Source organism: Monodelphis domestica, chromosome 2 (genome assembly GCF_027887165.1).
Source record: "Monodelphis domestica isolate mMonDom1 chromosome 2, mMonDom1.pri, whole genome shotgun sequence".
Classification (NCBI taxonomy): domain Eukaryota; kingdom Metazoa; phylum Chordata; class Mammalia; order Didelphimorphia; family Didelphidae; genus Monodelphis; species Monodelphis domestica.
Window position 1 is genome coordinate 26,695,187 of NC_077228.1, and position 23,624 is coordinate 26,718,810.

General features: G+C 43.2%; 1 long non-coding RNA gene across 2 annotated transcripts; it reads right to left on the minus strand.

Annotated features, from left to right (window-relative positions):
• Window positions 1-7,765: 7,765 nt before the first annotated feature.
• On the minus strand, window positions 7,766-23,573 carry LOC103095628 (uncharacterized). 2 transcript variants are annotated; one of them, XR_008916041.1, is made up of 4 exons: window positions 17,371-23,573; window positions 16,700-17,258; window positions 15,229-16,144; window positions 7,766-13,547 (listed from the first exon to the last, which is right to left on the minus strand). It is a non-coding gene; the product is annotated as an uncharacterized LOC103095628 (long non-coding RNA). The 2 variants fall into 2 exon arrangements; XR_008916042.1 differs by having other exon boundaries at window positions 16,700-17,276.
• Between the last annotated feature and the right edge of the window lie 51 nt (window positions 23,574-23,624).

Below are 23,624 nucleotides of genomic sequence, written 5' to 3' on the forward strand. Positions count from 1 at the left end.
GAATCTCCTCAAGTGTCCCTCCTGCCCAAAATATCCTCTTTCCTACCCAAATGACACTCTACTGACTCTCTTTTATGATGGCGCTTTCACGTTGACAAAGCATTTGGACCAAATAACCATATGATGTAGGGAGTGGATTGATGTTTCAGTCTCATTTACAGGAGAGCAAACATCTGGAGAAGTTCACCACTGAGCCTTTGGTTTCCTCCTCTGAAAAATGGGGGAGTTGGGCGATGTGGCCTCCAGTGGCCCTTGGAGCTCAGCATGGACGAGTCTAGAATGCTCAGTGTAGGAGCATGAGCCAGAGCTGGGTCTTTTCCCCCACTCCATGGGTTCCTGCCTTCAGAGGTCTGCTTATGATGCTCCTCTAGGAAACTTTCCTGTGTAACTTCTCTACGTGCTGTTGTAATGGGTTCCATTTTTATGAGTTGGTCCTATCTTTACCACAGGGACTGGGTCTCTCCTTGCTAGCTATGTGACTCGGGGAAAGACACTCAACCTCTCCCAGTCTCAAGTTTCCTCATCTGTAAAATGGGGACACTTAGTCGCCTCCACCTCCTAGAGTGAGTGTCAACTAAGTGATCAAAGGCTTTGCAAACTTAGAACTAGCTATTACTACTACTACATAATTACATAATATAATATATAATGTATTTATTATGTATTATTATTATTACTTATTTTTATTCTTACTTTTTATTATACATATATAATACTAATTATTATTACAACTACTACTGCTACTACTGCTACTACAACTACTACTACCACTACTACCACTCTGGGTATAATGACTGGTGGAGCTGTTGATAGAAAGGCAGTTTTATTAGCTTTCCTTTTCCTAGATGTCCATAAATCAAACACTTTAGTGACTGAAGGCAGAGTAGCTTAGACAGAGATGAGAGTGTGGCAAAGCAGACATTAGATACACACTGGATTTGAGTTCAAATTCTACCTCTAACACTAATTACATTGTGTGGCCTCTCCTCATCTGTAAATTGAGAGGACTCCTTGACCCTAAAGTCCCTTCCAGGCTTAGAAGGATGAATCTATGATCCTATGAATGAACGACTCCAGGAAACTGGTTATCTACAGGGGATACTGAGGCTGGTAGATCTCTTAGGTTCAACATTTCCACAGCAATGGGGATGAGGGTAGAGATTATCTGGGGCTCCACTAGGAGGGTGAGAGTCTGGTAGCCCAGGGCTATCAGGCTGCCTAAGAAAGTGCAAACCAGCCTAGATCAGAAATTGATATTGACTATATTCTAGCCAGAAGGAGGTTGAGAGATAGGAAGGAAGGAAGGAAGGAAGGAAGGAAGGAAGGAAGGAAGGAAGGAAGGAAGGAAGGAAGGAAGGAAGGAAGGAAGGAAGGAAGGAAGGAGGGAAGGAAAAGAGGGAGAGAAGGAAGGAAGGAAGGAAGGAAGGAAGGAAGGAAGGAAGGAAGGAAGGAAGGAAGGAAGGAAGGAAGGAAGGAAGGAAGGAAGGAAGGAAGGAAGGAAGGAAGGAAGAAAGAGGAGAGAAGAAGGAAGGAAGGAAGGAAGGAAGGAAGGAAGGAAGGAAGGAGGGTTTTCTTGGCAAAGATACTGGAGTGGTTTGCCATTCCCTTCTCCAGCTCATTTTATAGATGAGGAAATTGAGGCCAACAGAGTTAAGTGACTTGCTCAGGGTCATACATGCTAGTAAGTGTCTGAGGCCAGATTTGAACTCATGAAGATGAGTCTTCCTGACTCTCTAAGCCCAGAGCTCTATCCACTGAGCCACCCATATAAACAGAGTCAAGCAAAACATTTCCCTACAGGCCATGTCCAAACTGTATTTCTTATTCTACAATCTGAGTCTGTTCGCTTTTGGTCATGAAGTGAGCAGCCTTCTTCCCCGTTAGTCCTCTGAAATCTTGGTTCATCACAGCATTAATCAGAATGTTTTAAGCCTTTTAGAATTATCCTTTTTTATGTCGTTGATGTTAGTTTAGAAACTGTTCTCACTCGGCTCGCCTCGCTCGCCATCAGCTGTCGTCCCGGGTGTCCCTGAAACAGCGCAACGCTTTCCGTTATGTTTGTATAACCAGAATTTGTTCCACTTGTGCCCACTCAATGGGCATCTCCTTGGTTTCCAGTTCTTCACTCCTACAAAAAGGGCTGTTCTAAATGTTTTGGTTCAGGCAGGCTCTTTTCTTCTTTCTTTGATTTCTTTGGGGTTTGGACCTAGTAGTGATACCACTGGGTCAAAGGATGCCTTTGAGGCATCCTTCCAAACTGCCTTCCAGAACTGCTAGACATTAGTTGCTCCTTCCAGATCGTGGCACTCCAGCTCCCAACTGCTGGTATTTACGAGGCCACAGGAGCCTGTCCTTGAAATTTATGCCCCCCTTAACTGCTTCGTGGGACCCTTGTCTTCCTTTGGGACTCAGTTGTGAGGGAATGATGCGGTAGAAAAAGTGCTAGAGTTGGAGACCATGGCTCTGAGTTCAAATCCTACTTCTGCCATTTACTACCTGTATGATCTTGGGGCATTCCCTCAACTCTTCTAGACCTCAGTTTCCTCCAATGCGAAATGATAGCAGGGTTGTACCACAGCATGACCCTTGGACTATATGGGCCTCTGAAGCCCAGAGTCCTCCCATGAACTTTGGTAATGCTGTGTCTACACTACACAGCTGCCAAACTGAATTTCCTGAAACCCAGAACTGATCAGGACACTCCACCGCTGAAAGGAGCTGCCGGCATTACCTCCAGGATAAAATGGAAACTCCTCAATCTGGTAATCAAAACCCTCCACAACCGAACCCCCACATAGCTCTCTAGCCCGACTGCATGTCACACCTTTTCACAGGCTCTCCATTCCAAGCAAACAACCTACTCCTGTTTCCCAGACACCAAACACCATCCCTCCCACCTCCATTCCTTTGCATGATCTCAAATGTCTAGAACGGACTCCCTCCTCACCTCCATCTCTTAGTATCCACAGCTTGCTTCTTCTTTCCTTTCTATCTTGTATGCTTACTTGTTTTCCTTTCCTCCCTCTCTCCCTGCCTCCATCACTCCTTCTCTCCCTTTCTTCCTTTCTCTCTCCCTTCCTCCCTTCCCTCCTTCCCTCTTGCTTGAAAATTAAAAAATTTAAATGTATTAAATAACAGAACTAATCATAATAATATACCACTTTCATGTGGGTAAAACTTTCTTCTTTCTTTTTCTTTTTCTCTCCCTTTCTCTTTTTGTTCTTTTTTTTTTAACCCTTACCTTCTGTCTTGGAGTCAATAATATGTATTGGCTCCAAGGCAGAAGAGTGGTAAGGGCTAGGCAATGGGGGTCAAGTGACTTGTCCAGGGTCACCCAGCTGGGAAGTGTCTGAGGCCAGATTTGAACCTAGGACCTCCCGTCTCTAGGCCTGGCTCTCAATCCACTGAGTCACCCAGCTGCCCCTCTATCTTTGTTCTTTCTCTCTTTTTTCTTTCTTTCTCCCTTCTTTCCTTCCTTCCTTTCTTTTCTTCCTTTCTCCATTTCTTCCTTCTTTTCCTTCTTCTTTCCTCCCTCCCTCCCTCCCTCCCTCCCTCCCTTCCTTCCCTCTTTTTTCTTTCTTTCTCCCTTCTTTCCTTCCTTCCTTTCTTTTCTTCCTTTCTCCATTTCTTCCTTCTTTTCCTTCTTCTTTCCTCCCTCCCTCCCTCCCTCCCTCCCTCCCTCCCTCCCTCCCTTCCCTCCTTCCTTCCTTCCTTCCCTCCTTTCTTTCTTTCTTTCTTTCTTTCTTTCTTTCTTTCTTTCTTTCTTTCTTTCTTTCTTTCTTTCTTTCTTTCTTTCTTTCTTTCTTTCTTTCTTTCTTTCTTTCTTTCTTTCTTTCTTTCTTTCTTTCTTTCTTTCTTTCTTTCTTCCCTTCTTTCTTTCTTCCCTTCTTTCTTTCTTTCTTCCTTTCTTTCTTTCTTTCTTTCTTTCTTTCTTTCTTTCTTTCTTTCTTCTTCTTTCTTTCTTTCTTTCTTTCTTTCTTTCTTTCTTTCTTCTTTCTTTCTTTCTTTCTTTCTTTCTTTCTTTCTTTCTTCCCTTCTTTCTTTCTTCCCTTCTTTCTTTCTTTCTTTGTTTCTTTCTTTGTTTGTTTGTTTGTTTCTTTCTTTCTTTCTTCCCTTCTTTCTTTCTTCCCTTCTTTCTTTCTTCCCTTCTTTCTTTCTTTCTTTCTTTGTTTCTTTGTTTGTTTGTTTGTTTGTTTGTTTGTTTGTTTCTTTCTTTCTTTCTTCCTTCCTTCCTTCCTTCCTTCCTTCCTTCCTTCCTTCCTTTCTCTTTCTTTCTTTCTTTCTTTCTTTCTTTCTTTCTTTCTTTCTTTCTTTCTTTCTTTCTTTCTTTCTTTCTTTCTTTCTTTCTTTCTTTCTTTCTTTCTTTCTTTCTTTCTTTCTTTCTTTCTTTCTTTCTTCCTTCCTTCCTTCCTTCCTTCCTTCCTTCCTTCCTTCCTTTCTCCCTTACCTTCTGTTTTAGTATCAGTTCTAAGATAGAAGATCAGTAAGTAAAGGCTCAGCAATGGGGGTTAAGTGACTTGCCTAGAGTCACACAGCTAGAAAGAATCTGTGGTCACACTTGAATCCAGGTCCTCCCATCTCCAGGCCTGGTGCTCTCTTCACTGACTGAAAAAATTATTTCCACACAATTATATCCTCAGAGCCTCACAATAACCCTGTAAAATGAGTGCTAATTTGGTCTCTGTTTTACAGATGGGGAAACTAAGGCTTAGAGAAAAGTAATTTTTGCCCAGGGTTGACTCCAGCTCAGGATACCTCACAGTTTCTATTTCTCAGTCCAGTTTGGGGGACTCTAAAACCCGTGGAGAATCACATGAGATGTCTGGAAAGATGGCTAGAAACACAGCAGGGCTTTTCACATCCAGCAGAAGTTTCTGGAAGTAGAGTCTCAACAGGAAGCTATCAGACAGGACAACAGCTTAAATCGGGATGGTGGTTGGGTGAGCAAAGAGGAGGGAACAAATGGGGCAGAAGCAGGGAAGCAGAGCGGACAAGACTTGGCAACTGGTTGGCACCTGGGCATGGGGTGAAGAAGAGCTGCCTTCCCAGGACCCAGAGGGAGCAGAATTAGAATTAGGAGCAACAGCTGGGAGGTAGCTAGAGGCCAACTTTGGTTGGAGGCCAGGAGAAACTTGCAGTCATTCCAGGGCCATCCCCAGGTGGCTTGGACTCTCTTAGAGGTGGTCACTTCCCTCTTACGGGACGCTGGCTTGGCTAGTTGGCCTCTGAGGGTCTTGCCAAGGCGGAGATCCTGAGACTGCATATGGAGGATGAAAGACTTGTGCCTTGACTTGAGGATGTGGTCAAGCGAAGGCATTTGAAGGAGAGGTTAGCCAGAGGCAGACCTGCAGGAAGCCAGTCACCAGGATGGCAGTGGAGACCCAAGAGAGACACAATGATTCAAGAAGCGAAGCTCCCATAGGAAACTGGAGGGAGGAGGCAGAGGGCAGAGGTGGGGGGGCTGGCTCTTCCTTGGAGACAAGAGCAAGATGGGGAGAAGATGGGGAAGATCCAGAGGGGTCCTGGAGCTTGGAGTACATGAAGAAACTCAGCGTGGATCACCTCTATTTCTTTTTTTTTTTAAACCCTCACCTTCCGTCTTGGAGTCAATACTGTGTATTGGCTCCAAGGCAGAAGAGCGGTAAGGGCTAGGCAATGGGAGTCAAGTGACTTGCCCAGGGTCACACAGCTGGGAAGTGTCTGAGGTCGGATTTGAACCCAGGACCTCCCATCTCTGGGCCTGGCTCTCAATCCACTGAGCTACCCAGCTGCCCCCGATCACCTCTATTTCTTTCCGGTAACGTAAGAGGCAGCTTCTCTGGCCACATTCCTGAATGTATTTTTTGCCTGACCCATTTTGGAGGTGTTCGTGCCACCCCAGAGGGCAGTGTGGGTGAGGAAGCTGCCCCAGTTTGTAAGTGTCGGATCTCAGGTCCTTTCTTCCCCTTCTGTGGAGGATTCCAACTCCCCCAAGCACCCAGGTTTGTAATCAAATAATCCTTCTCGTCCTCCCTTATATATTCCTCTTCCAGTGTTAGAGAGGAGGAGGAATATGAGAATATGAATATTCCACGCTTATCTCTAGTGACTCAGGGTTCAACAATTGCCAGCACATAATAAACATTTTTTAAATCCTCACCTTCCATTTTAGAATTAAAACTGTATATTGGTTCCAAGGCAGAAGAGCAATAAGGGCTAGGCAATGGGAGTTAAATGACTTGTCCAGGGTCACACAGCTAGGAAGTGCCCACACAATCAACATTTAATGATGCATTCTGTCTGGGTTCAGGAGAATAGGTTTGGAGGGTATTTGTAGGTGTGTGAGAGAGAGATGGGGGCTTGAGGAGATAGAAAGAGAGCCTGGAAAGACAGCTCTCTGGGCAGAAAACTGAGTCCAGGAAGGTGGTGCTGGTCTCCTTCCTGCCCCCATTCCTTCATTCTATTCCTTCTCTTTCCTCCTTTCTCCCTGGTAGGTGATGGTGGGGCAGGGATGGCTGAGGAGGCCACAGAGCTTGACCAGGTGGTCATCAGGTGCCTTTGCCAGGACAGTGTCCAAAAGTCTTTTACATGGAGTGAGCTGACAGCCCCAGCAAAGACTGCAAACAAGCTTGAAGTTTCTAGAAATGACACTGAATGCAGGATTAGTGGACGCCTGAAGGACTTAAACCTGAAGTATGCAGCCAGCCCTTTAGCCTCATCTAGAGCAGATCCTTTTAATAGAGGAGCAGGCAGCAGCTAGTGAGCAGGTTGCCAAGAAGGGGATGCCTGTTTGAAGAAACTAGAAACAAAATAGAAGAAGCTGGAGAAGCAATGGAAGAATGAATGGATTCTTTAGCACCAAGACTTTCTTTATCTATAAGAATGCTTCATAAGAGCTGAAATTTGTCTGATGGAACTCGTCAAAGTTGATGCTTTACTTTCTTAAAATGTGTGTATCTTCTGGGTTTACACCCCAAAGACATATAATAGGGGGAAAGGTGTGTACAAGAATATTCATAGCTGCGCTCTTTGTGGTGGCCAAAAATTGGAAAATGAGGGGATGCCCTTCAATTGGAGAATGGCTGAACAAATTGGTATCTATTGGTGATGGAATACTATTGTGCTAAAAGGAAGGATGACCTGGAGGGATTCCATGTGAACTGGAACGATCTCCAGGAACTGATGCAGAGTGAGAGGAGCAGAACCAGAAGAACATTGTACACAGAGACTGATACACTGTGGTTCAATCAAATGTAATGGACTTCTCTACTAGCAGCAATGCAATGATCCAGGCAATTCTGAGGGACTTATGAGAAAGAACACTATCCACATTCAGAGGAAGAACTGTGGGAGCAGAAACAGAGAAGGAAAACACCTGCTTGGTCACATGGGTCAATGGGGATAGGATTGGGGATGTAGACTCTAGACAATCACCCTGATGCAAACATCAATAATATAGAAATAGGGCTTGATCAATGACACATGTAAAACCCAGTGGAATTGCTTGTTGGCTACAGGAGGTAGATAGAAGGAGGGAAGGGAAAGAGCATGAATCATGTAATTATGGAAAAATATTCTTAATTAATTAAATAAAAATTTTCAAATTAAAAAAAAAGTATGTGTATTGTGTGTGTACACACACTGTCAAGTTGAGATAAAGAGGACTACCAAAGTAGCAACAAGGACATTTTTTTTTAATTTGAAATTTTTTATTTAATTAATTAATTTAGAATATTTTTCCATGGTTCCAATATTCATGCTCTTTTCTTCCCTCCTCCCACCCTCTCCTATAGCCTAGACACAATTCTCCTGGGTTTAACACGTGTCATTGATCAAAACCTATTTCTGTATTATTGATATTTGCACCAGGGTGATCGCTTAGAGTCTACATCCCCAATCCTATCCCCATCGACCCATGTGACCAAGCAGGTGTTTTTCTTCTGTGTTTCTGCTCCCACAGTTCTTTCTCTGGGTGTGGAGAGCACCTTTCTCATAAGATCCTCAGAATTGTTCTGATCATTGTATTGCTACTAGTAGAGAAGTCCATTACATTCAATTGTGCCATAATGTATGTGTCTCTGTGTACAATGTTCTCCTGGTTCTGCTCCTTTCACTCTGCATCATGTCATTCCAGTTCACATGGAATTCCAATGAGGATTTTTAATCAAGGTGCAGTCATTGCACAGCACTGGGTTGTAGGAGTGACCACACTGGGCAGAAAGGGCAGAGTTTAAATACACACTGGAGGAGGAAATGGTGAGGGCTGGGGTGGGTAACATTTGAGGAAAGGCTACTATTTTTTTTGAAAATGGGCAAAGGCTGGGAAATGGTGACATTTGATCAAAAAAGTGGTCAGCAACAGGGAGTGTCCAAAAGAAATAATAAGGGGAAATTAGGTGGTTCTTTGGACAGGGAGTTGGAAGGACCTAGTTTCAAATCTGACCTCAGACACTTCCTGACTATGGGATCCTGGGCAAGACACTTAACTTCAACTGGTAAGGGCTCAGCAGGCTTAAAAAAACGAATAGAGCCAGTTTTTAATTGCTTTGGACCATCTCTATCCTCTTTGGGCAGTTTATGGCTCACAGCTAGCTACATTCAACTCTTTTTGGTCAAGATGAATTCCATCGTTGACCAAAGAAGGAATCAAGGAGTTCGGTGTTCATCTTAGTTCCAAGTTTTGCTGAACATGCAAGGCAATTTCTGGAAAGAAGAAACAGGAAAATGATATGGAGGGTGCCCAGGAAGGCCTGGAATACTTGCCTAAGGAGGAAACTTGGGTAGAAAAGGCCATCAATTCCACCAAAGGGGGCAGGAATCAGGCTCAGTCCCACTTGGAAAGCTTTCCACCAATTGGTGGAAGGTAATCTGCCCCTGATATCCATATTACTGAGCATATTCATCTTGAATCCCATTTGTCCTCCACAGCCATTTGGTCTTTTGGAAACAATTTCTCTTGGCCTGTCTGGAGGTCTGAAAGGGTTGATCTTCCATAATAGATTTGCTTTTCTGCTTCCATATTGTTTGTAGATCCTTTAATATTCTTATTAAAATCAATACACTTTAGCACAAACCTCTAAATTCTATTTCTCCAATAATTCATTAATTATTGGAGCTCATTATTGTCAACCTGGAAAAACAGAGAACCACTAAAATAGTCAGAAAAACCAAGTTTGTTTTTTTTTAAACCTTTACCTTCTGTCTTAGAATCAGTATCGTATATTGGTTCCAAGGCAGAAGAGTGTCAAGGGCTAGGCAATGGGGGGTTAAGTGACTTGTCCAGGGTCATACAGCTGGGAAGTGTCTTTGGTCAGATTGGAACCCAGGACCTCCTGTTTCTAGGCCTGGCTCTCAATTCACTGAGCTACCCAGCTGCCCCCTGAAAAACCAAGTCTTTAATCTGGATAAGAGACAAGTTCTTAATATCTGTCGGCCACACAGAGTCAAGCACTAAATACCACAAACAGCCAAAGCTCTGAGACTCTGGGAACAGTGTCTCTGGGAGAATGCACCGCCAAAGATGATTCTCCAAAGACTGACAGAACTTGGGGATCTTATATACCTTCTGGGGGAACAAAGGGCTGGGAAATGTGATTGATTAGCTCTACAGGAGATAAAAGGAAATGAGGAGCCCAGATCTTGACAAACAGGAAGAGGCATATGCTTTATTCTAGTTATAAAAAGATGTTTCCAGCCTAGGGCTGGACTATCAGGGAAGGGTCTCTGCTTAATGGCATGGCAATAAACTTTTAAAATAGGAAGGGTACCTAAGATTAATCTTATCTAAACTGAGGCCATTAAGTCCTTTTAGGTCTATTGCTCAGTTTGGAGATCAGGCCAGTCTAGCACTTCCCCCAAAGCAAGTTCCTTCCTACAGGACAAGGGCAAACTTGGAGGTTTCAGAAACAGGATTGACCTGATCAATAATGAATTCCTACCAATAATTCATTATTACAGCTCAAACTCTGTGGTTCTGATCATATTAACAATAGAACTACAAGAAGAACATTAGATTAAGAGCCCCTAGTTCACTGGAAACTTCACAGAATTTCAGTGCCTTAATACCCCTTGCTATTTCAGTATTTTTTCTGAATCCTGTACTTAAGTGCCTGGTTAATGATCCCAAGGATGAAACAAGACCAACAATGTAACACACAGGAGGGAGTTTATTAAACAAACTGCCGTTTGGGCTCAGCACTCTAAAAATGGCTGGCCATGAGTCTAGGGCTTGCAGGCTTTTTATACCCTTTTGTGGTAGAGGGAGTGAACAGGAACTCCTGGGGTCAGGGAAGGGAAAGAAGGGGTTTGGGAGCTGGTTCTTCAGTACCTGATATAGCAGGCTACTTCCTCTGAGATAAGTTAGCAAACTGCTACACTGACATATTTAAGAAACTCAACTACAGGGGCAGCTGGGTAGCTCAATGGATTGAGAGCCAGTTCTGGAGATAGGAGGTCCTAGGTTCAAATCTGACCTCAGACACTTCCTAGCTGTGTGACCCTGGGCAAGTCACTTAACCCCCATTGCCTAGCCCTTACCACTCTTCTGTCTTGGAGCCAATACACAATATTGATTCCAACTTGGAAGGTAAGGGTTTAAAAAGAAAAAGAAACTGAACTACAAACTGAAAAGTCAAAAGCTAAACATTTAGAATATCACAGAAGGCAGAACCCTAAAACCTTTCAAATTTCTAAATACCTTTTAAATTACACATGGAGTCATTTGACCTTGTTTTCTCAAAACATATACTCCATTTTACGACTTAGAACTCAAAATTTCCTGTTAATTTTAATTCCCTTCTCCTATTAGTAGGACTAGAGAACATAATACTCTTGTTTAAATAAAGAAGCACTCAACAATTTGCAAGTATTATTTCAATTGCAGCAAAAAGCCCTGAGATGGGATGTGTAACTATATTAAGGACAAAACATGTTTGCACCACAGGACACGCTCCCAAAAGGTGTTAATTCCAAATAAAATGATAAAGCTAAATAAAAGACTTTTCCATTGAGGTAACATAATGACAGGGCACTGTAACCCAGAAACCCAGGCGAGCTATTGTCAGGGGAACTCCCTTGTTTTTCTGACTCTGAGCCTAAAAACACCCAATGACCCCTCTAGGGTCCTGAGATGACTATCTTCCTTTGATCGTCCTCTAGATGGACAGAAAGATGCACCTTCAGGCCACACCTGGATCCTATCAGACATCTGTTTGTTCCCTAAAACTAAGGAATCTTTATGTCCCCAGGCAGACCCTAGTATGATCACCCCACCTCATGGCTGAGTGACTAACTCTGTTTTAAAGAGTATATAATCCCCAGAACTGATGTCGTCTGGGGGAACAGCCTCTCCATCCACGCTGTCCCCATGGTGGAACAGCCTTTCCTTTCATGCTGTCCTCCCAGGGAACTGCTCCCCATCTTGCTGTTCCACCTTGCTATCCTCCTGGCCACTCTCAACATTACTTTCTAAATTAATAAATCTCTTTGTTTTTAAGCTAAGTTTTGGAGTCATTGCATGCTTGCAAAAGGCATCCTTCCCGAACCCCAAAGGGTATCCTTCCTGCCGATAACAATAAGACATTCCATAACTTATTCTCCTTTATGAAAACTGATTACATTAATATTTTTTTTCATTAAAACAAAACGGGAGGGGGGCAGCTGGATAACTCAGTGGATTTAGAGTCAGACCTAGAGGTCCTGGGTTCGAATTTGATCTCAGACACTTCTTAGCTGGGTGACCCTGGGCAAGTCACTGAACCTCCATTGTCTAACCCTTACCTCTCTTCTGTCTTGGAACCAGTACATACTATTGATTCTAAGAGGGAAGGGAAGGGTTTAAAAAAACAAACAAACTAACAGACACCTGAAGATGAACTTGAAATTTCAGTCCCACACTTACATCATAGTCTAATTGTTCTGAAAAGTTAAAGAATTTTTTTCAATAACTATGAACAGGCCAATGAAAAGGCCAAAGACTCATTTACTCAGTTGTTCAGAATATGAAACTGTAACAATCAGATTCATCATAAAAATCACAGCTTAACTTGCCTTGGTTAGAAAGATTTTCTATGAGAGGAAAAAGTAGGGGCAGCATCAATACTGGTCCTCTAGGTCTAAGCCCAGAATGACAACACATATAAATAGGATAAAGAATCCTCAGTTCCACTTGATTTTAGGTAAAAACAGTACAAGCCAAGGGCATGACAGAACACCACAACCAGCTGCAGAATTAACCAGGTGGGAAGATTTCTTATAGGAGAAACTGAGTCAGGAGGGGCTTTGCCTCCCAAGGTGACCCTCCCAACCTTTTTTCTCAGACACAGATCTCCACTGGCCCCAGATCTCAGACTTCATAGCCACTGGCATTTTCCTTGAAGTAGTGAAACATTGGCCCAAGGACACAACAAGCCTGAAGCTCAAGAACCCCAGAAGGATTGGACACAATTGTTATTAGTACTCTCAAGTCCTTGCAATGAGTAGCTAGCAAACAAACATTTATCAGACCTTCAAAAAAAATCACAAAAGAGTTTATTTACTACTTTTTTTTTACTACTAGTATTTCTCCTCAAATACAGCTTAAAACTTATCCCTAAGGGGCTAGCTGGGGGACTCAGTGGATTGAGAGTCAGACCTAGAAACTGGAGATCCTAGGTTCAAATCTGGCCTCAGACACTTCCAAAATGTGTGACCCTGGGCAAGTCTTTTAACCCCCACTGCCTAGCCCTTACCACTCTTCTGCCTGGGAGCCAATACACAGTATACCCAGAATTGACTCCAAGATGAGGAAGGTAAGGGTTTTTAAAAACAAACAAACAAACAAACAACTTATCCCTAAGAAATTAGTAGACCCTGCCTCTTCTAATTCAAAGGTTTTACCCCTAGGCTAATTCCTTATCAGTATTATCCATTTTAACTGATTCCATAGAGGCAGTGACTATTTCTTTAGTATTAAATGACATTAAGACATTAATATACATTTAGTCAGTTAAGGATAATCAACTAATCTCAATATATGATTAAATTAAGACTTATTCACATCCAGAGAAAGAACTGTGGGAGCAGAAACACAGAAGAAAAACAACTACTTGATCACATGGTTCCATGGGGATGTGATTGGGGATGTAGACTCTAGACAATCACCCTGGTGCAAACATCAATAATATAGAAATAGGGCTTGATCAATGACACATGTAAAACCCAGTGGAACTGCTCCTTGTTTACTAGTAGTAGTCTCTCGGTAACTGAGGATGACGATTGTCTTTGTGCGTTTTCATCTATGATAGATGAGTGTGCACAAAGACACCTGTGCATGAAGATTTAAGTGGAAAAGTCGGTGCACAGAGACAGATCCCACTCTCTCGGCGTTGGAAGCCTGGGTCCAGTGGCACGAAAAGTCGTTACACCTGGAGACTTCCTCAGCTGCATTGGATGGCCCTGTGGTCTTTTGTGCTCCATCACGCCCTAAGCACTCCACAGTGCCTTGCTGCGTCGCCCTCTCAGCCGTTGAACCTTCTTATTGCTTTCTTCCTCCTGTTCGGCTGAAGCAGTCTTTACATGCTGGGTGGTTACTAGAAGGGGGAGAGAAAGAACACGAATGAATCATGGAAACCTGGAAAAATATTCTAAATAAATGAGTAAATTAATAAAAAAAATAATTTAAAAAAGGTAATTAGAGTAGGCTAACTAGATTCTTTCTTATATTAGACTTTAAACTTATAGAGCTTTTTCTATGTTAGACTTTAAACTAGTTCATCAAGGCATGCACTTGCCGGATTACAAAATGTCCTAGTTAGAGGACCTCCACCCAAAGGGCCTTATGAGTAAGGCATCAATCTCTCTGCTCCAGGCCTAAGGATTTAATACCTGCCTAACAGAGATGTCCTAAGCCTTTGTGAAAAATCCCCCCCGTTCTTTTAAGCACCCCTGAGCCCTTTGTTATTTTCCTGGTTGCCCAACACTGGGTGGTATCCCAGTGTTATCCCCACAGGGGCAGGTGTGGGTGTGTGTTGGGATGACTCTGCCAGTCCATGACCACCGGTGAGAATTTGTATCTTTTTATGCTACACCATCTGGACTGTCTGGGACTTAAAGGCTATGACATTTGGACTGTGGATCTAGGAGGGGTCTCAGATCTTGAGGAAGGTCTGGGCTCTTATTTTTGAAGGGGGTCAGGCCCCTTTAAATAAGAACTATTGGCTCAGAGTTCTGCCTCAGTTGTTCTATTGCATATTGGACACATTTTTGGTATTACATCCTGATGTAAAAAGGAAATCATGAGAGTCAATAAGGCAAGTAGATTCTGTTAAGTTCACGTAGATAGAGATTTGCACCAAAATCCCTTAGCTGCTCCAAACCCAAATTTTATCCTTCCGCCATTTAAATATGCATTCATCCGATTTTAGATGATGAAATTGCTTAATAAAGTGATTGGAAAAAACTGTGAAACAGAGCACCAGGGCCAAGTGGAGCCAAAGTTTCCTGGGCCCATTGTGGAAGCCTCCAGGTTTTTAGATTTCTAGGCAATTTTCCTGTTATCAGCACTGAGAGGTTGAAACTTAAAAGCAAGGACCTAAGATCATGGAATTAAAGGACTGAAGGATACAGACCAGGAGTTAACTTGCCACCTGTATAAGGAACAGTCATTCTGGAGGAAATAATATGTACACAGATAAATACCAGAGGATTTGAGGAAGGAATAAAGGCAAGAAGCATTGATCTCTTCTATCAATACTTTTTAAAAAACCCTTTCTGTCTTATAATTGATGCTAAATATCCATTCCAAGGCAGAAGAGGGGTAAGGGCTAGGTGACTGGAGTTAAGTGACTTACCTAAGGCACACAACTAGGAAGAGTCTGAGGCTAAATTTGAACCCAGGACACCTACTGTCTCAAGGTCCTAATCTCTATTCACTGAGCCACCTACTTACCCCTTCTCTATCAATACTTGCTAAAATTCTTGTCTGATTCTCTGATAAAGTCAATCTTATTCTTAGTTCCAACCAGATTCTGCCCTTAGGTTTTCTAAGATATGATTACTGAGCTTGTCTAGTTTTACGGATTTTGTCCTTTTTCTATTATCTATTATTATTCTATTATCTATTATTTCTTTTATTTATTGCATCCAGTATCTTGGTTATTGCTCTTTTTTTTTCCTTTCCCACTTGTGCTTTCACTCCTGCTTTAATAATAATAATAATATCTGGCATTTATATATTTTTTATTTTTACTAACTCACTTTTTTTCCACTTACATGTAGAAACAATTTTTCTTAACCATTGCTTTCTGAGCTTTTGCCATCCAAATTCTCTCCCTCCTTCCAACCCAGGGGCCAAACCATCTGATATACAGGTCGTTCGTTCCAATGTTGTGGTGCAATACTCATTTTCTTATTCTTCCTGTTGCGAAAGAAGACTTAGGAGAGGAATGCCCACCTACTCAAAAGAATCCTGAACTAGAACTCAGTGTCAGTGTGTCAAGGGCTCTTTGATTTCATCCTTGTGAGGATGGGTGCTGGAGCTGGTGTTACAAGTGTGACAGCCAGCAGGCAAGGACAAGGTGTGGGAGCAGGCAGCCAGCCTTCTTTTATCCTGGTCCCTGACAAGACCTAATTATACTAGATATTGGTCCCAGCCCATCAGGGCAGAGCACATTTCTAATCCTATTTATCTGTACACTATAATGTTTTCTTCAACCAAACTGAGGAGGAGGAGGGGGTTCCTGATCTGCAGTTTCAGTTGCTAGGTGCCCCTTTGGGGAAAACAAAACTTGGCTCATCACCTCCTTCAGATGCACTTCCCTGGGAGGAGTCCAGACTCTCTCTATTCCCCACGACATATATCACACGTAAGAAAAAAAATTATGAAGGAAATAAGGCAAGAAATGAGTGTCTAATCTGCGTTTGTCAGCCGAAGTTCCTTCTACCGCTGTGGCGAGCACTTTTCAACCACAGGGTTGTCTTGGAATTGCTGATAATTGTTTAGTCCTTCACTGCTGTTTCTGTTACCACCTACAGATGTTCTCCTGGTTCTGCTCGCTTCACTTTTCATCAGTTCATGTAAGTGCTTCCAAGTTTTCCTGAAATCATCTCATTCATCCCATTTCTTATGGCTCCATAGAATTCCAACATTACACATACCACCACCATGTTGTTCAGTCATTCCCTGAAACTGAATGAACATTCTTTCAGTTTCCAGTTTTTTTTGCCTCCACAAAGAGAGCTGCTTTTATATATCATTTTAAGCTTCACAAAGCACATTTTTACATTCATTCCTCATGACTCTGTGATAGAAGCAATGTATTTTTATTTTAAAATTGAGGATTTCAAAGTGAATTAATTATGCAGTTACCAAGAGTCAGAGACAGGATTTCAACTCCTGCCTTCTGGGTTCCAAGCCCAGCCAGTATCTAAGATACAGGATAACTTTGGCAAGGTCAGTTTTTCTTAGATTCCCAAGTTTTGATCCTACCTAGAAACTATTGAGCTTAGTCTTTCTTGGACCAAGGCTTGGGTACTTTAAGTCCTCATATAAAAAACAAGTGATTAACAAGGATGAAATAAACTAGGGCTATGAATCAGTCGTTCCCTAGCCCAGTCGTTCCCCTCTTCCCTTAACATATCCAAGAATGTAATATAGGGAGATAGCTTTGCCTCTAAAAACTGCAGGGTACTCAAACTTTCCTTTCCTTGCTACACATCTCTACTCCATTCTAAAAACACATACCTTCCTTGCTTCCTACAGATTCTTCCCTTAACTTTCCTTTTATTTTGTTCATTTCATAAATTCTCTTTATTCCAATAATATTTCCGCCTAGTTCTTGTTCTCTAATCTTTAGTTTCTTGAATTTCTCCTTTTTCTGTGAGCATTGCTGACCCTTAAAAACCAGAGAGCACAATGCTCAGCAAAATGGTTTATTTCCTGGAGGAGAAAATAGGACACACATCCCAGGGTTGGAATAGAACCAAGTCTGGGGAGGAGGAGGAGGAGGAGGAGGAAGTTACAGGTTTTATAGTATTCCCCAAAAGATGGGAGGGGGTCTCTGGGTCTGGGCAACAAGGGAGAAACTTCTGCCTTGCAACAGATGTTCATAGCAGCTTGGAGGGTAGGTTGGGACAGGACGACAATAACCCATGGAAGAGAAAGCCTTTGGAGGTTTTACCAGGGCTCTGAGACAATGCAAGGCTAGTCTGAAACTCATCTTGTGCAGGAACATCCTCTGCAGGGTTACTTCTAAGGCATGTCTTTGTTTGATCAGGTGAATCCTGATGTTCTTCATCAAGATCTAGAAATAAAGGTGATTCTAAACAACAAGAAGCCATCAGAAAACAGTAGCACCCTGACAGCACCCAAGGTTGTTAAATAAAACCAATTTCTTGCTAAAAACTTTTACTCACCGTAGTTGTAAGATGTTGTCGATAAATATCTATAATAGTTAAACTGTACTGAATTATTTCCAATTCTGTTATTCTCTAAAAGATGGAAGCACCAAAAATCCTTCTAGATGTTTTCAGTAATTATAAAACTCTTTAACAGCTTACCAAAACCTGGTGGGTTAAAATAACAATTAAGTTCTAGTATATTAGTTAAGTAACATAAAGCATTTTTCTAAATAAACATAAGGAGGGGGCAGCTAGCTGACTTGGTGGATTGAGAATCAGGCCTAGAGACTTTAGGAGGTCCTGGATTCAAATTTGACTTTTATTTTCTGGCTGTGTGACCCTGAGCAGGTCACTTAACCCCCATGACCTAGCTCTTGCCACTCTTCTGCCTTAGAAGCAATATACAGTATTGATTCTAAGATCAAAGTAAGGGTTTAAAAATAATATTAAATTAGTCAATATAAAGTACATTTCAAGTTACTTTCTTTTTTTTTTAAACCCTCACCTTCCATCTTGGAGTCAATACTATGGATTGGCTCCAAGGCAGAACAATGGTAAGGGCTAGGCAATGGGGGTCAAGTGACTTTCCCAGGGTCTCACAGCTGGGAAGTGTCTGTCAAGTTATTTTCTTAAATAAGCTTCTTTCTTCTTTGGGGCAAGAAGCAAAATACTTCTCAAAAATTCAAATACAAAATTTATCAAGGAGTCTCATAATTTATTGCAAAATTTTCAATTTCAAACACATATCAATTCAAAAAGGAATTTTGAAATTTCAGCACAGGCTATTCCTAGTATAATTTCGTAATCACAACAGTCCTATAAACTTCCACAGTGCTATAAACTTTGTCAAGGGGTGATCTCATTTCCTTAGCAACTGTATTCTGGAGTTTCACCAGATATGGGAAAGCCTTGAAGCAGCCGCACAGTAAGGGTAGGGATGGGTGGAGGAGCTAAAGAACTGGGTCAAAATGCCTGGAGCCACCCTTCCCCTCTGCTCTTAAAAAAGCCAGTATGGTTAGGTATGGGTGTGGAAAGGCACTTTTTAAGTTCACAGGATAGCTGCCTGCCAAAGCTCCAAAAGAATATTGGCTTCTAGAGGTTTAGAGTGTTTGCTATTAATTGCACTATTAATTGCACTACAAAACCTTATGCTGTATTGGTAGCAGAGCTGATATCATGGCCAAAGAGCAAGACTCAAACATCCCAAATGGAATCACAAAAGATCTCCATTTAGAATTTGTCACCAGGACCAATTATTCAAAGTATTCCCAATTATGGGACGCCCTATTTCTAATTAATCCACTGCCAGAGATGTTAAAAGTAGCAGCCTGATATGAGGTTTAAATCTACCCCAATCATCCCACTTAAAATAAGCATCTTCAAATTTAGCCTTTTTTTTTAAACCCTTACCTTCCGTCTTGGAGTCAATACTGTGTATTGGCTCCAAGGCAGAAGAGTGGTAAGGGCTAGGCCATGGGGGTCAAGTGACTTGCCCAGGGTCACACAAATTTAGCCTTTTGTACAAGCAAGCTGCCACTTAGTTTGGTCCTTTCCACTTGTCTCCAGAGGTGAAATGGATAAACCCTTGAGGATAAAGGGAAGGGGGTGGGAAATACAGACAGACCTTACACGGTTGAAAGCACTCTAGAACTTTGAGAGGATCAGGAAAATCAGGGGGATTTAGGACAGATTAGCATGGTGCCAATAGCGTGAGAAGCTACTACAATGTGAATGGCTCCTACTGGAGATGCAGTCACTAGGGCAAAACCCCCCCTCTGTATCCTTGGAGCCCTGTCAATTTGAATCAGGTCAGTTGTTTTATTTTGCCCTGAGACTCTTCTCAGAGGAAAGTTGGTATTGGAAGCAATCCCTCCCCAGTGGCTTCACTCCCAACAATAGAAGAACATCTTGCCACCCTGTGAATTGGGCCCAGCATCCAGAGGGTGAAGGTCCAAGGGCAGAGGAGAGTTGTTTTTTTTTTCTTTAATAATTAGCTCCTATCAAAAGTGTTTAAAATGAGTAAGAATGGTACAAAATATCCCCACACACATTTAGGTCATACTCAGTACCCATGAGAAGAATGAATTTAAATTTAGAAAGCAATGGCAATGAAGCACACATGAAAGGTTTATATATACCAAAATTAAGCCACAGCTTGTGGTGCTATAGTAGGGCCTGGAAGTCCTTTTTCTGTTCAGAGATTCCTCATCACTGTGTAGAACACCTTTGTTGGTTGGGTTACCTAGTTGGACTCCCCAGAATTAGTCTTCATAGTTACTTTCTTTTTTCAGAGGAGAGACTTTTTGAAGAGGCCAGCCTTGAAAGAGTATCCCTCAGGGCCTCCTCAAATTCTTCCACATCTGTGTAAATCTTTAGCTCTATTTTAAATATATTTTCCCATGTTTACATGATTTCTTTCCCTCCCCTCTTCCCTCCTCAGTCTCAGAACTGAGAAGCAATTCCACTGTCTGTAAATCTTAAAACTGCCTTTTGCTTTCTTCTTTTTCCTTCTTTAATTTGGAGTCCTTCTCCTGAAGGACAAAGACCAGTGATGGCAAACCTATGGATTGGGTGCCAAAGACAGCTCTGTGACACTTGGCCCCCCACCTCTTCCCATTCATTACTAGAAAGGCAGAGGGACTTGGTGGAGCTGCTCCCCTCCTTGTCTCCACAGTGCCTGATGACATTTTTTTTTTCATCTCACCCACCCCTTTGCCCAGAAACCCAATAGGATTGTACAGGGGGTAAGGTGGGTGGCTCACCCGTGGCAGAGCTGGAGGGGAACAGATGTTAGGGTCTTACTACATAACACAGAGAGCTTGGGTCACTCCCTTACCCTTCTCTACTTGCTGAGGACATTCCTCACCTCGGCCCACCTTTGCCCATCAGCCCAATAGAAGTGCTTCCTCCCTCCCCTTTGTGGGGTACAAGGTTGGGGCATGGCCTGTGGGGGAGGGCAGCACTCCATCTCTAAAAGGTTTGCCATCACTGACATAGACCTTATTCTCAGCCTCCCCACCTTTTAAAAAAATAATTATTTTAATTGTTGGATATTCTCTCTTGAAGGGAGGAGAATTTAGATTTAGATCTAGATCCCTGCTTGATTGTTTCTTTTTTTTTTAAACATTATTTTACTTGGTTATTTTCAAACAATATTCCTTGGAAACAAAGATCCTTTTCTTGTCCTCCCCCCTCCCCCCCTCCCCTCCCCTAGCCAACGCATGATTCCACTAGGTATCACATGAGTCCTTGCTTCAATCCCATTTCCATGTTGTTGGTATTTGTATTAGGGTGTTCATTTAGAGTCTCTCCTCATTCCTGTCCCTTCCACTCCTGTAGTCAAGCAGTTGCTTCTCTTCAGTGTTTTTACTCCCACCATTTGTTCTTTGCTTGTGGATAGTGTTTTTTTCTCCTGGATCCCTGCAGAATGTTCAGGGACATTGTATTGACACTAATGGAGAAGTCCATTATGTTCTCTTGTACCACAGTGTGTCAGTCTCTGTGTACAATGTTTTCCTGGTTCTGCTCCTTTCGCTTTGCATCATGTCCTGGAGGTTGTTCCAGTCACCATGGAATTCCTCCACTTTATTATTCCTTTTGATTGTTTCAAAGAGCCAGTGGGTCCTCAGTCTTAGGGTCAACAGAATCAAGAGTAAACCACAGGGGCAGCTAGGTGGATCAGTAGATAGAAAGCTAGGCCTGAAGATGAGAGGTCCTGGATTCAAATGTGGCCTCAGATACTTCCTAGTTCTTTAACCCTGGGTAAATCACTTAAACCCAATTACCTAGCCTTACCACTCTTCTGCCTTGGAACAATGACAATATTGATTCCAAGTAAACCACAAAAAGTTAATTTTATTGCAATCAAAGAAAATTTACTGTGTTCAATAGTTTCAGAGGTCAGACTTAGTTAAATTCTGCCAATAATCCATGTACTGGCAAGTATGTCCATAATTTGAAACTAAGCAAAGTGTTTTCCTTCTAAGCTCCAATGAGGAGAATTACACACTGTGAGACAGTGGTTGGTACATTCCTTTAGTCTCCAGAGGCTGTGCTATCTCTCTCTCTCTCTCTCTCTCTCTCTCTCTCTCTCTCTCTCTCTCTCTCTCTCTCTCTTTCTCTCTGTGTCACACACACATACTACATAGCAGACAACACAAATAACACTCCATAAAAATATATAAAAGTCTGGCAGCATTTCCTTTAGGGGGCATCTCTCAGAATGGACTTAAAATTGCCCAGGAGTCTTTATTAAACCTTTAAAGAGCTAGGAACACAACCAAAAACGTATGGGAGCTCAGAAATTTGAGAGACTTACATGCCAAACCAAGCTGAATCTCTACTGGAACACAGAGGGTTCTTAGTACTGGATTTCTGAGGTTGAAAATGGCAGGTAGCTGGAAGGAATTTTTAATCCCACATCTGATGCCAGACATGTCAAATTGAAATAAGGAAGACTATCAAAGTAGCAAAAAGAAGAGTCTTCTTTTATCCAGTTGGGCTGAGTGCAATCTAGGAACACTAAACAGTGGGTACAGAAGGGTCTAAGAGGTGCAGGGTTTAAAAACACAGTTCTAAAGCTAGGGAGTACAGTGGATATAACACCAGATCTGGAGATGAAATGGCCTGGGTTCAAATTTGACCTCAGACACCTCCTAGCTGTGTGACCCCATTGCCTAGCCCTGGCTACTTTTCTGCCTTAGAACTGATACTATGATAGAAAATAAGGACTTAAAAGTAAACCAAGTGGAGGGAAAAATGGGGGTAACAAAATAAGGATTTAAACGAAAACCTGGGTTTGGGAAAAGTGGGATAAACAACACTAGAGTGTTTGAGAGGAGCAACAGAAGAGGGTTAAGTAGTTTTGCAAAATTGCCAAAGGCTTGGGAGTGGGTGATATTTGGACAGTAAAGAAGCCCAAACAGGGAGTGTCCACAGAACTCCCATTTTGGACCATCTCAGCCCTTCTTGGGAAGGTCTTGGTTCTGGGGTTCAGGAAGAGGCTCTTCCTAGCTGCATTCAGCCCCACACAAACAACTGCCAGCACGTCCATTGCCTGTCTACTTCCACATGTCGGTGTTGTAACTTCTGCTGCCCTTTGGGGGGGGGGGGGTTCTTCGGTTTCCTCTGTACTTCACATGAATCCCCCGACTTCCTCTGGAATATGTTCCCTTGAACACACTAGACGGAGGTTCAGAATTCAGGGTCATTGGGCCTGGGGGCAGAGACAGGAGGACTTGGTCTTCTTTCTTCCCGCTGAACCTCTTCGGCAGTTTAACTCTTGTTCTTGATGTCCTTCATCTGGTGTTGAGAATTTGTTGGGAAGAAGGTGGTGCTGGGGGCAGGGGAGGCAAAAGATAGTTGCTGCGGGTGCCTAGGGGGCTCCGAAGTAGCCTGAGCCCTCCCTTCTCCTTGGCTTCTTTGCTAATCAATCAGCTGGCATTTGTGTGTGTCTCCTGGGCTGGGGGTTGGGGGCTGGGGTATCAAGACAGAAATGAGAGCCTTTCGCATATCCTCCCTCTCCAACGTGGTCCTTAGGATCAGTGTACAAATCTGGGCGGGGAAGCAGTGCATTCTGGACCAAGAGGATAGCCTGGGCAAAGATCTGGAGATAGGAGACAGTATATGTGGGGCAGGAATCCTTTGTTTTTCTGCCAACAGCCTCAAGCCCACTCACTAGCCCCACTTTTCCCTCCCCGTGCCTTTCCGGGAAAGTTGGTTTCTCCACCCCCCCCCCCCCCCCAGGCCCACGTGGGCACTCCGCGCCAAATGAAGCCGGGAGCGAAGGCGTGCGCTAAAGGGCGGGGCCAAACGGTCGTTTCCCGCGAGCCCTCATCAGCTGCTTCCGGCTCATGCCTGACTTCCGGCCCCAGTGTAAGGCGAAAGATCTCCGAGGATACGGCGACGCTGTCCTCCCTCTGCTGAGTCACTGAAGAGAGGCTGGGGGGCGGGGGAGAACTGGAGGAACCAGTCCTCTGCCGATTGGGGCGAGGCTTTGATGAGTGGCGGGCAACTTTGGCCAATGAATTGACGGCTGGGGTGGGTGCCGATCAACCTGCCCAATGCTCCGTTCTTTGGGTATGAGGGGGAAGTGGGCGGGACTACCCATAGTTCCGGAGCCGGAGGCGGCGCAACAAACACCCTCCATGCGGATGACGTCACAGTCCCCTCGCGACCCGCCCACGCGCGTCTCTCCCGTCGGTCTGTGCGGCCCCGCCCCTCCCCCAGGGGGTTCGCCGGCGGCCCTGAAGGCCGGCCATGCGCCCCCC